Source organism: Diadema setosum, chromosome 17 (assembly GCF_964275005.1).
Source record: "Diadema setosum chromosome 17, eeDiaSeto1, whole genome shotgun sequence".
In the NCBI taxonomy this organism is placed as follows: domain Eukaryota; kingdom Metazoa; phylum Echinodermata; class Echinoidea; order Diadematoida; family Diadematidae; genus Diadema; species Diadema setosum.
Window position 1 is genome coordinate 8,044,818 of NC_092701.1, and position 12,888 is coordinate 8,057,705.

Sequence of the window (12,888 nt, forward strand, 5' to 3'; positions counted from 1 at the left end):
GGTAGGCTGGCCCTATATCATTTATATTTACACACAGTATTTACAGTACAATGTATATAAAACCTAATATGACTTGTCGTTCCCGATGACGATGCCCTTTATTATGTTATTGACTCGGGTGCAAGCAACTATAAAGTTTATCTTTCGAATGTATCCGCAGCGTCCTGCAATCGATTGTGTCAGGATTGAGCAGACAGAGGCCTCATTCATCGTTTTGCCAATCTCTGAGAGCGCAACATGCTCATTGAAATAAAAAAGCTGGAATGCGCATGTAGTTCAACTATTTACACAGGCACAATTATTTTCCGCACTGCGGCGATCGACTTCTCCCCCGTCAGGTCGGCAACGGCTTCTCCCAATGCCTCCTTGGCCTCAGGAGGAACGACCAGGTGTCTGAAAACCGGGTCGTCGACATCAACGCATTTCGTCATCAGGATGTCGACCACGTCTTCCACGGTAATGCCGGACATCCCAGTCACTGCGTCGAAAAAGCATCTTAGTTGACGTCTGTCGATGTCGTGAACGGTATCATCATTCATGAGGGCGTCTGTTTGAGACACCATCGATGTTATCATTCCTGTTTCTACCTTAGCTGGTTCGATCAGGCACACCCTAAAGTAATATCGTATAGTAAAATCAACAGACACACAAAATTTTAAATTGAACATACTTTTAGTCTGCAATTATGACAACAAACATTTCCCAATGATAAAGAAGCTTATCTATTGTGTCTCTGCATCTACACGTACCTCATCAATAGCACTTTGTATACTGGGTCTAATGTTTTGCCATATTTTATAATGATGATTATGTTTCAAAAAAGTAAAAACAAAAAAAAAAACCAGATCCAGAAGGTCAGCGACTCACTACCAAAACTCAGTCATCTGTTTCTTGTGTCACTATCAACTTTTCCTGTAAGTTTTATCAAAATCCGAACACATTTCTTTGAGCCATTTTGGTAAAAGACAGACAGACATACAAACAAACATGTAAACGAACAAACACAGGCGGGCAAAAACATAACCTCTTTGGCGGAGGTAATTATGGATCGAGAGCTAAATTTGATACAATAACAAGTTCGTAACATTAAGCTGCAAGAAAAACAACATCAGCAAATAAAGACCGCTTTGAACAAAAACTGTTCTTCCTTCCTAGAGGGAAATTATTTCAAATACTATAGTACGCCTGTGGATGAAATGAATGCATAAAGACCAGTAGTGCACATTAGTTAAGTTTGAACTATCCGTTCAGAAGTTATAGATTTGTAAAGTTGACAAGTGTGCCATGATCGCTTGATAAAAGACCATAAAACTAATTTGTGATGACAGATATTTTCGACATTTGTCCAATATAGTAAAAGAGAACTTTACCTACCTATTGTAGAAGGCAGTGTGAATAACTTTACCCTTTACGTATTTCAGTAATAAGCCAAAGGAATGATCACGTTTCGTTTAGAAAAAGTATGCTGAAAATTCTCTAAATTTTCTTTATATTGTTGCAGAATTCTTTTCGACGGCTCGTGGATTTAACCAAAGCTTTAAAAAGTCATAACTTTTAACTCATTGTCCTCAAATTCCATTCCATTGACATATCTGTATGCAATGCTTTCATACACACGCACCCACACAAAAACATACACACACATTTTGTAGTTGTTTGTTTGTTGTTGCTGTTGTTGTTGTTGTTGTTGCTGTTGTTGGTTTTTTTTTTGGGGGGGGGGCGGGAGGTGATTCCCATGTGAAAATATGAATCGAGTTTAACGTCAGAGAAAAATCATATCCTTATACCTGATATTGAATGACTTCACAGTGGAGAGCAGTGATTCAAAAAATCCTTCCTAGGCAAACTTTGAGGCACTGTAGAAGTCGGCGTAAGGTGTACCTGGAATTCAATAAATATGGCAGTACAATGTAATACCACTAAATGAAAGCAATTTGTGTTTATAATCATAACACATTATGATACTTATCTATGTATATATGTAAATATATAGATTTATTATGATTTATTCGGTTTTATTCATTTTATAGAGCAGGGTTGGCCTGTTCATTTTTGTGAAACTGCTTTCAGGCCCCCTGTAGTACTAACAAACGTCACTTCATGTGAGTATACTAAATACAAAAACATTAAGACTTTAAACTACAAACACCAAGAGTAGATTAATAATGAATAAATATGTGTGAATAGGCTACATGGGTGTACATGAATCCAGCCCTGGCAATAATTATAGCAATCATATACTGCATATAGCAATTGAATTACTATATTATCTCTGAAGTGTTTTTAAATAAAAACAAGTATGTTCATGTTTGAACATGAAAAAAAAAAAACTAGCTCTGATATGACTTCCTTTTTAATATATTTTTGTCCTTTGACGGGAAAGTTGAAGCTGACATTTCAAAGAATAACGCGTCCTATGCTTTCCAGCTCTTTTCCATATCATTGATACTAAATAAATCAGTATTAGATTATTTTGCCTTTTAAAAGCAAGAACACAATATTGATATTTCATACGTTGCTCAACTGAATGCCATTGTAGCGTTAGTAACAAGGAAGTTTGAGCATTACGATAATCTTTATTCAAAATCCTCCTGGTATATTTACTTTGGAGTCACTGTATGCTATTCCCAAGATTTACTACAATGATTCCTATGAAGTAAAATCAGAATAAAATACATATTCTTCATTAATTCGAATGACTGCAAATGTTAAATCCTTTGGATCTTCAAACTATTTTCAGCGAATATCAATTTTGCTGGGTGTTTTGCTATGCCCTGAAGAATTCAAAATAAAGAAAATTATATTAACAATTTGGAATTTCAGAGGATTCCCTCCTTTGCTGAACTGTGATAATATAAAAATCCTATATTCTTGGTGGTATTAATGTTTGAAGAGAAGTAATGAAATAGTGGAGCCTATATGTAGATATCCATGTGTATTTTATGGAATATCTGCTAAGCGCTTTAGTGCTTGCTCTTCTCTTCTCTTCTCTTCTCTTCTCTTCTCAAGTTCTCTGAGTATCTCAAAACTCAATAAACTTTGTAAGTTGTAATGACAAAACTAGAAATTTACTGATTGCATTCACGCATTGTAAGATTACCCCCCCCCCCACAAAAAAAAGTAATTTCTATCAATTCATCTGTTCTATCTATTTGTTTAAGTATTGGAGAAGATGAATTTGTTTTACGGATGTAATGTTTATTAATATGTGCGATTTTAGACCATTTCATAAAATGCATCAAGACAACATTAAGGAGTCCTTCCAGCGCAGCAGACTACATCGACAGTTTCCGATGGTTCCTCAGTACATAATTATGTTATTATCATCTGTTCTATTCATAATTGTTATTTTTCATTTTCTTATTATCATTATCATTCTTCATTTTCTTATTATCATTATCATTATCATTATCATTATTACCATCATCATTATCATCATCATCATCATTATCATCATCATTTTGGGGTTCTGAATTGATACTTTCTGTCTGCAGTAAGTCAACATCTTGTCTTATGCCTTGTGGGCATTCAACTGCCTCCGGTGGCCCAGACAAGATTTTGAGGATCGGGATTGAAATTTAGGTCAAACCGTCATCAGCAGTGTACCAGTTGTTTTTCATGCAGAAAACTGCATCTCGTACCTTGCCTTCCCCCCAGACTCGTCAGGCAAATGATTTTTCCCGCCTTTTTCTGCTTCATGTGAGGAAGTATCGCCTGAGTGAGTCGAATTGTGCCAATAGTGTTCACGTTAAAGATGCTCTCGATTTCGGCACGTGACACGCGTTCTGGAATAGCTACGAGAGCAATGCCCGCTATGTTGACTGAAGAATGAGGAAATCAATAAGTGCGCATGACACATATCATAGCAAAAATCAATCTCAACTCGACATATTATGAAACTCGATAATGCATTGCGGAGACAACTGATACGGCAATCAGTTTTGCTATTTGTCTTTTGTAGTCTTTTGTAGTCTATTGTGTGTAATTCATTTGAAAACTACTTCCACAGGTTGTCCTTTTGCACGTTTTCTGAAAGTATATTTACCTAATGCAGGATAATGTAACATTTATTTCGATGAATTGTCGTGGCCTAGCGAATAGCCAAAAAAGGCAAGATGTTTTGTCTTATCTGAAGTCAAAAAAGTATGATGTTTGTTGTATTCAAGACACTCATTTTATACCGAGCACTGAGGCAGAAATCCGTAAGGAATGGAAAGGTGAATGTTTTCTTTCATGTAATACCTCAAATTCAAGAGGTGTCGCCATATTATTTAAAGACACAATCCCAGTAAAAGTTAATAGAGTTATGATAGATAAAACAGGAAACTTTGTGATATTAGATTTGAAATTATATGAATATAATCTGACATTTATATCTTTATATGGTCCGAATACTGATAAACCTGATTTTTTTGTTGACCTTCAAAAGATTATATTAGAATTCGAAAACCCACATACTATCCTTTGTGGTGATTGGAACTTAGTTCAGGATACAACCCTCGATACATATAATTATGTACATGTAAATAACCCTAGGGCCAAAAAACAATTAGACACAATGAAAAATGATTTAAGTTTATGTGATCCATGGAGAATATGTAATCCGGATGAAAGATGTTATACGTGGCGGCAACAAAATCCCTTTAAACAAAGTAGATTAGATTTCTTTTTGATATCCTCCGAATTGCTCTCTTTAGTTTGTAACACTGATATTTCTTCAGGTTACCGTACTGACCATGCTAAAGTTTCTCTTAGTTTAAATCTTAATGAGTTTAAACGGGGACCAGGGTTTTGGAAATTTAATAATATTTTATTGAAAGATGAAATATATGTTCAGAAAATTAAACAAATTATAAAAGATACAATTATATTTTATGCAAAGGGAAATGTCCAGTTTGATCACAGTGACAACGTAATTGGTGAATGTCAGCTAACTGTTAATGATCAGTTATTTTTTGAAATTTTAATGATGATAATACGTGGGGAAACTATTTCTTACGCTTCTTATATTAAAAAGCAAAATATTGATAGAGAAAAGGAATTGGAGAAAAATATAGAAAATTTAGAAGAAAAATTATTACTGTGTAATGATAAAAGCGAAATATTAGATGAAATAAATAAACAGAAAGAAGAATTTGAAATATTACGCTCAAAAGAAAATGAAAGAATCGCAATGAGAAGCAGGATTAAGTGGATGGAATTAGGAGAGAAGCCCTCAAAGTATTTCTTAACCTTGGAAAAACAGAATAATGTTAATAGACAAATTCGTCAGCTCTTTTGTAACAATGATATTATTATGAATCAATGCGATATACAGAAAGAAGTGTTTAAGTTTTATTCCAGTTTGTATGAAGAAAAAGAAACCATAGATGTAGATTTAGACTTATTATTGTCATCTTCTGACATACCAAAACTATCACAACAAATGTCGTTATCATTAGAAGGTCCCTTAAATGAAGAAGAGGTATACTCTGTGTTAAAAAATATGAAATGTAATAAATCTCCCGGATTAGACGGTTTTACCGTGGAGTTTTATCGTGTTTTTTGGAAGGAAATAAAATCTTTTTTGTTAAATTCCTTAAATTATGCTTATTTTTCAGGACAAATGTCGGGAGCACAAAAAATGGGAGTAATCACATTAATTCCAAAAGTAAATCAACCCCGACAGTTTCTAAAGAATTGGCGTCCAATTTCTTTATTGAATGTAATATATAAACTGGCATCTGGTTGTATAGCAAACAGATTTAAGAAATTTTTATCATATTTGATACATGGAAATCAAACCGGATTTTTGGAAGGTCGATACATTGGTGAAAATATTCGTTTACTGTATGATATACTTTTATATACAGAGTTACATGATATACCAGGTTTGTTACTTTTAATTGACTTCGAAAAGGCTTTTGATTCTGTGTCTCATAAGTTTCTTTTTAAAGTTTTAGATTTTTTTAACTTTGGCCAATCTATGAAAAAATGGGTTCAGTTGTTTTACAACAATGCTACTTCCAGTGTTTTAGTGAACGGTTATTTTACAGATAGATTCAAAATAGAACAGGGCTGTCGACAAGGAGATCCCTTGTCACCCTACCTTTTTCTGTTGGTCAGTGAAATTCTTGGAATTATGATTAGGCACACAAATTCTGTGGTTGGGTTGCAAATTAATGAAAAAAATTTTAAAGTATTACAATACGCAGATGATACACTTTTAACACTTAACGGATCAGATCAAGATCTAAAAGATGCTTTTGAGATTTTTGATACTTTTGCTAATATATCGAATTTAAGAATTAACCCCAGAAAGACTAAAATAATATGGATAGGAAAGAATCGGAATTGTAGAATTAAATTATTGGAAGATTGTAATTTTGACTGGATTTTTCAGGGTAGGTACTTTAGGTACCTGGGGATAGAATTTTCAGTTAAATTATATGAAATGGTTGAACAAAATTATTGTGAAAAAATGAAAGATATTACAAACACAATGACCTCCTGGTCTAAACGATCACTTACTGTTTTAGGAAGAATTACTGTAGTTAAATCATTATTGATGTCAAAATTAAATTATTTGTTGTTATCACTTCCTGAACCAAATTTTAAAACATTGACAGATATAAATCGTTGTTTTTATTCGTTTATATGGGAAAATAAACCCGATAAAATAAATAGAAATCAAATGTGCCAGCTATATTGTCATGGTGGTACTAAAATGATTGATATTTTCATGCATGCTAAATCTCTTAAAATATCCTGGATCAGAAGGTTTATTAGTGATCCGCAGACTGAAAATTATACGTTCCACATGTTCCGTTCTTTCTTGCCCCAACCAGTATCGTTTCATTTATTTATGGGGTCACTGTACTACAAAAAACTTGCCAATGTAATGTCTAATGATTTTTGGAAAGAGGTACTTCTGGCTTTTTCAGAATTTCTACAAATCAATACAAATGATAATTGGGCAAGCCAGCCTCTTTGGAATAATCCTTTGATTAAAATGAATAATAACACTGTATATTTTAAGTCTTGGTGTGAAAAAGGTGTACGATTTATAAATGACTTGTTAGATAATGATGGAAAATTTCTTTCATATTTTGAATTTCAGAGGAAGTTTGATATACAAACTAACTTTCTTCAGCACGGTGGACTGTGTAATTCTATCCAATCATTTGCAAAAAACCGCATGTCGAAAATAGCAGACCCTTTTATTCCTCATGGTTTAAATGTAATACTGAAACATAAGAAAGGTTGTTCTGATATTTATCAAACGTTGTTAAGACACACGTCAAAACATTGTAACAGTTTTGTTAAGTGGAGTAGCATGTTGGATCTTGATGATGAAACATGGTCTTTATACTGTTTAATTCCTTTTGAATCAACTATTGATATTAATATGAGGTGGTTTCAATTTAAGATTCTCAATAGAATATTATATATGAAAGATGCTCTTTTAAAATTTGGTTTTGTAACAGATAAAAAGTGTACGTTTTGTAATGACAGTGAGGAAACCATAATGCATATATTCTGTTCATGTCCTTATTCAAATAATATATGGAATAAGTTTGAGCGATGGTTACTTTTGAAGATAGATAAACAAATTGTATTTACAAACCAACACAAGTTATTCGGATTTTATGGTCTCAACAACAGTGCATTAAACTGTATGATGATTGTTATAAGAAGAGAAATTTTTTCAGCGAAATTAAAAAAGACCGTTCCGTCATTCGAACATATAATATCTGAGATAAAATGTTATTTTGAGATGGAAAAATGTATAAGTCAAATGAATAGTAGAGAAAAAACTTTTGTGAAAAAATGGGCTTTATTTATTAAGTGCTTTTGAATATTAAAATTGCATGATATTCATAGTGTTTTCAGGGTTATTTCTGCCAATAAAATAAAAAAAATGATATAAGTTATATGTTATATGTACAAGTGCAGTAGGCCACTCTTTGTCGATGTTTTGTATTTAAAAAATTATTTGTAAATGTGACTTTCTGAATATGTGTATGAATAAAACACCCTGTGGAAGGGAAAAAAAAAAAAAAAAAAAAAAAAACTGATACGGCAATCTTCTTTTGGATGCATAAAGCAAATAGATTTTACTGCGTCATCGCTTACTTTAGATTCCTATAAACCAAACAACGTAACCTCTTGATAAATTCAACAATGTAGGGCTTACTTGTTAATCAACAGGTTTTGGACAATTCATGATAAATGGAATTTTAAGATGGAAAGAGATTTGATTGTTAAAAATAAACAGAGTATTTGATGGACGGGATTCTGATTACAAAAAAAAAAAAAAATGTTTAGAATAACGCCATTCACAAAAGAAGACATATTCGGCAATAACTTAACAGAAAATCTATCAAACTTCTCGTAAACTCTCTTTCTTTTCTTTATGAACTTCAACAGAAAGAGGCAAACCAGGATGAAAAGACTTCGTAATACAGCAGGAAGCTGATAGATGATGCTCTATCATATTTCATAGGATGTTCCTCGTCATGTCAAAACAATCAGTATCAAAAAACTTTCTAAAACTGAATTCCCATCTCAACCGAAACTGTAACATCCCTTTCAGATTCTGTAGCCTTTTTAATATATTTATATCCAATGTTAATGATTGTCTACCATTATTTCGGCCTCATTTTAGTCAATCACAGTTAAAACTATAAAGCCAACATGGAGATGGTGTGATATTGAAAAGCGAACGAATATTTCTGATTTTTGACGTAACAAAGATGGCACCTCAGCCATGTCAACAGACAATAAACAAGAGAGAATTAATATCGCTTTACTTTTGATAGCAGCTCATTGTTTGCTGATTTGTAATGATAGGTCAAAACAACTAATACAAACGTTGGCAACAACATGACCCATATGCAACCAACAGTGTGACTGGCAAACCTTCGTGAAGATCATTGAAACTAATCAATTTGAGGAGTTACCAATAAACCAATAAAAACTTTTTGGATATTTTTTACAGATCATCATCATTCTTTCGTCTTTAAATTTGCACCTTAATTCTCTTCGCATAATGTTGTGTTTTAGGACAGGACTGATTAATTGGTTTAATTCAGCTAAGAGTGAGAAAGAAATCTCCACTAACTTGCCGATTTGAAGAAGACAATGATATCTAATCATTATTAATTTGGGTTGAATATGGAAGAATCAGTTAAGAAGTGCACCAAATTAAACTATTTGGAATCAGATTGAGCCATTTATAGCCATCTAAACGAAAGGGAGCAGTATGAATCTTTGAGACCAGAAAGTACTCACTGAGAATATCGATGTCTCCACGTGTTTTAATGACGTCATCAACTACTCGTGTGATGTCTTCATCCTTGGTGATGTCCATCTCCTTAATGAAGATTGTCTTATCAATAGCGTCTCCAACGGCGGCAACTAACTCGGCCTTTTCTGTCATGGCAATGACGGTAGCGATGACAAGGTAGCGTTGATCGGGGTCTTGTGCGAGACGTCGAGCCGTAGAGAGCCCGATACCCGACGAACATCCAGTCATGAGTATTACTTGAGGAGCCATACTAGCCACATAGAGTTCATCCAGTTCTTTTGACAAATAGAATATACATAGATACACATCCAGCTCAATAAGGAGGCTAAATAGCTCAGTATAATCGGGAGTCGTTCATGTAAAGGTGAGATGTCGATCTCAAACGTCAATATCATATTCACCGCAAAGCTCAGGGTTAGGTTCGTCTTCCACCTTTTTATTTTTGATGTATAAAACCTCTCTTCGCCATCTCATCCTCCAGGTCTTCTGATTTTCTTCTGTTAAAGATGAATTCCAGTTCAGTAATAAGTTAGTCTGAGAATAAACTTCGGAGTAAAATCTTACGAGTACAACAATGAAAAATCTTCTAAAGATTGAGGAAGTCGTGAAATTGTGAAATTCTGCTAATCATTGCAGAACTGGTCTTGTACCGTTGATATGAATATGCAAATGAGAGAGCTGATGATGTCATCATCTAACGATTTTCCATTTATCGTGCACAAGAAAAGAGAATGACGGAAATTCAATGTTTCTATTGTTAAGATGTAACACATGATGTCACTCCCTACTGAATAACTTCAAATTAATGTTAAGGTAGATATAACAGGACTCGAGATTGGCACATTTTTGTTTCAATGAAAAACTGGAAATGACGAAATTCTATATACACACAATATGTCAAGTTGAGAGGGAATGACGTCATCACTTTACTGTTAGCATGTTTATTTGAATATTACAGAACTGTATACCTCCCCCCCCCCCAAGAAAAAAAAAAGAGAAAAAAAATGGGAAATACAAAATACCATAACTTCCTTATTCTCATCCCACTCTGATCACATATTCATTGTTTTCCTAACAAAACTTCTCTCTTTCTGATCAGACAAACTAAAATCTCCAATACACGTTCACCCAATGCCGGCGCGGAGATCGCGAGTCATTTTACAGTCCTTCACTTCATATTGTATCTCCCGTGTTTGACAGTCACACGTAAGCTGGCTTATAATTGGAACTTCTTTTAACAATGAGTATTCACAAAACAACCATACACTGCAGCGCGCGGGGGGGGGGGGGAGGGGAGGGATAGAGGAAGGAGAGTATTTTCACATGATGTCAATTGTGGTATGCGACTGCAGGAATCTGGACAGTGATCTAGCATTGGGGCCTTTATACTAGTATTATACTCTCCTCTATCTCCTCCTGTAGTCTTCGCCTGCGGAGACGCGCAGAATATTTTCTGCAAAATGAGTTTTGATTTCAGCCGACTTCATTAAACCTTTTGTCAACAGAATCTTACCTTTGTCAGATAACTGAAGGTGGAATTCTATGTATACTTGAAGACACGTGACATAATTGCCACCAAACATAACACATGTATACATATATATATATATATATATATGTATATATATATATATATATATATATATATATATATGTATATGTATATGTATATATATATTTATATATATATAGGCCTACATCCAAAATTTGTTGCTTTTTGACGTGTAAATACGTGCTAGTGTCAGTTACAATTGTACTTGTTTTGCGTGAGTACCTTGGCAATTGGGCAATCTGCAAGATGAAAACGTTTACCACACAAAAATTAGCCTTACATGTTTAAGTAGGTTGTTTGCGAACTGTGTTCAGAATCCAACCAATGTATGCCAATGATGTTTATTATCATGGCTACTATTAATGGCCATTACTGAATGATCGGTGCTTATATATTATACGATGATAAAAGGTAATTTGTCGATCATGTTCAGTGAAAACAACTCGACACAAGAATTCATAAATTTGAATATACACGCTTCCTACAAACCTAAAGACTGGAACTAGGCCTCGCTGTCTGGGTCAGTATATAGTTCAATGGCTACGATATCTGTAGAAAACACTGAATAGTCGATGCGTATTTACGTGGATAAAGGTCAGTTACCATGCACATCGGGTTCAAAACTAGTGTATTCTTACCTGATGGTAGTAGTCGGGAATCCAGTGGTATGGTGTATAGTACAGTGCGATCTTGCTTGTGTTCCGTGCATGTGCACCGACAGTGAGCATGATATTCCACTACTTCCAGGAAAAATGACCTTTCCATTTAGTCAAGTGACCTTTGTATACAGAACATCACGAATGCGAGACGGCTGAGGGTCAAAGTCCATGTATGCGTTCATATTTTCACATTCCTTTCTTTGAGTGTATAGTTTATCTAGTAGCTGTGATGCATTGTGTTCGTATATCCGTCATGTTGATCAATATGAACACCATGCTTTACTTTGATGTTTTTTCAGAAGTAAGTTATGAAAACCAAAACTTCTTTTAACATAATTATGTTTTGTGGCTTATTCAGTATCACGTTACAGTATAACTAATGAAAATATTACTAAACAGGCAAACGTATAATGAACGGATTTTGGAATTGTATAGTTTTGCAATCAAAATTGAAATAAGGATTTCGTTTATTGAGTTATGCAAATTGAGCTCAAATGAAGTTAATGAGTGATTTATTCGTTTCCATTAAAAAGAAATGTTATCAACTAAGGTACACATATATTATACGCGTCAATTATTTTTGCTCCTATTAAAATGCAGTAATAAAAACAGAGGAACCTGCAGATTAGCATTGCCTGTAGGTTGTGGACCAACCAGAAAATAATCATATTTCTCAGTATGGTAGTTGAAAGCTATACCAGGACTAAGGATGATCAGAGACATCACATTGGTACTTCACAGAACGATTTTCAAGGTACAGGAATACAATGCAATATTCATTCATTTATTCATTCATTCATTCATTCATTTTTGCCATTTCCAATGTAACATAAACTATTCAGAACATACAGTATAAATATTTTACCGAAATTGAAAACATAAATGCATTCATTCATTCATTCATTCATTCATTCATTCATTCATTCATTCATTCATTCATTCATTCATTCATTCATTCATTTATTATGTGTGTTTCCAACAGAAACATATAAACATATTACAGAAATTGAATATATAAAATACTTAAATTGCCACAAGAGGATGTAAACTCAAAACAGAAAAAGAATTATGTCATCATTCTCAAAGTTGTGTGATAAACATGCATCACATATGACAGTTCGTAAGAAATTTAAAGAATCACCCTGGATATAACTAGTCAGTAACTGGAAATTGGCAGAGAAAGAGATTTTAATAAACGGAAGTTCAACAGAACGAAGGATTCGAAGTACTGGGATCAATATAAGTATTTCGGAAATAAGCTAACAATATGAATAAGAGGTAAAAGCGAGCATACTATCGTGATCAACTACATAATGATGTCAGCAATGACCGGAAAAGGGGTGGAAATTTTTAAATGAGTTATTACCTGACGATAAGAAATGGAGTAC

The 12,888-nt window shown here is 33.8% G+C and overlaps 1 pseudogene; it reads right to left on the bottom strand.

Annotated features, from left to right (window-relative positions):
* Positions 1–284: 284 nt before the first annotated feature.
* Positions 285–9,538, bottom strand: LOC140241171 (retinol dehydrogenase 8-like; annotated as a pseudogene).
* Between the last annotated feature and the right edge of the window lie 3,350 nt (positions 9,539–12,888).